A 1,587-nucleotide genomic window follows, 5' to 3' on the forward strand; every position below is an offset into this window, starting at 1 on the left:
TTCACTGTTAATGGATTGCTGAAGCAGATATAAACCACATCCATATCAATGAATATACTTTTTTTTCCCTTTTTTTTTTACTTTCGTCTTCATTTTCAACTTGTGTACCATTATCATTAGGTTCCACGGAAAATGATTCATTTCTGATGCATCAATATTTTATTGTTGCTAGCCGATTATACCTCATGTTCACACATGTACAAACGCAGAACAGCAATAGCATTCCCTGTTGAGTCAGTTTCCCGTTTCATGTACTAATTAGGTACGCCGTAACTGGTGCTAAGGTGGCCGCTTCCGCCTTTGCTGTAAAGGGAAAGGAGAGCCGTCAAAAGTTAATAAATAGATGAATTAAGAGATGAACAAATAGATAATTGATTCAAAAGTAAGTAGAAAACACAAACTATGATTTCCCAATTGGCATGTATACTGCAGTTCTATTTCAAAAATGAGGATTGAAAAGACTAGAGCAGTGAAGAAAGCAACATGTATACACGCAACACTCAAGAAGGAAACACACTGGAAAAATAAATAACATTTAGCTTACCTTGCGCCTGCAGAACCACCCAGGCCGCTGCCACTGCCTCCTCCGAAGCCACCACTGCTGCCACCAACTCCACCACTGCCTCCGAAGCCACCACTGCCTCCAAGACCACCGCTTGAACCGAAACTGCTGCCACCTCCAAGGCTTCCACCACTTCCATGGCTGCCACCAACTCCTCCACTGCCACCAACTCCACTGCTGCCACCAACTCCTCCACTGCCACCAACTCCACCAGTCGAGCCAAAACTGCTGCCACCACCAAGGCTTCCACCAGCTCCTCCAAGGCCTCCACTGCCACCAACTCCGCTGCCGCTGTAACCTTGTCCAACACCGCCTCTGCTGCCACCCAAAACCTGATCCACCTAATCCTCCACTCCCAGAGCCTGATCCACCGGTACTGGAACCACTTCCTCCACTTCCGAAGCCTGATCCTAAGGAACTAGAGCCACTTCCTTCACTTCCGAAGCCTGATCCACCAGCTCCTCGTCCTCCACCCCCGACTCCTCCACTGCCAAAGCCAGACCCGGACCCGCCGTGGCCTTTCCGTCCGCCGCCATAAAGGGGCGGCTCGGCCACAGCCAGGCACAGCAGCGCCATCGCGGCCGCGGACGCGATCTGTCAAATAGTCATGGAGAAAAATCAAATTATATTTAATTAAGCCCCTTCTTTCTATGGAGGCTTTTATTATTCATAAGAACGTCGACTTTTCGTTTACACTGTAATCACCAAAATGTTATTCCAGAAAATAAAACAACTAAAAAAAAAAGAAAGGCACCGTTACGCCTACCAGAGACCGATGGTTCTTCATGATACTCAGTTCTCCTTGCTCAAGAGCTGATACCCACACTGGATTGTGTGACTATTTATACTTGATTTTCTTTCACGGATGTTGCAGTTGCCAGTTAATGCAACATGAAGCTGTCAGAAAATGCAAAAAAAAAGTAATTTGGTTTCTAGGAAGAGCAGAGCAAGATGCCGTTGACACTGCAGCTTCATTGAGGGAAAACCGAGTGCCTTCGAAGAAGCCTCAGCGATGAGGACCGTAA

Source organism: Penaeus monodon, chromosome 23 (genome assembly GCF_015228065.2).
Source record: "Penaeus monodon isolate SGIC_2016 chromosome 23, NSTDA_Pmon_1, whole genome shotgun sequence".
Classification (NCBI taxonomy): Eukaryota; Metazoa; Arthropoda; class Malacostraca; order Decapoda; family Penaeidae; genus Penaeus; species Penaeus monodon.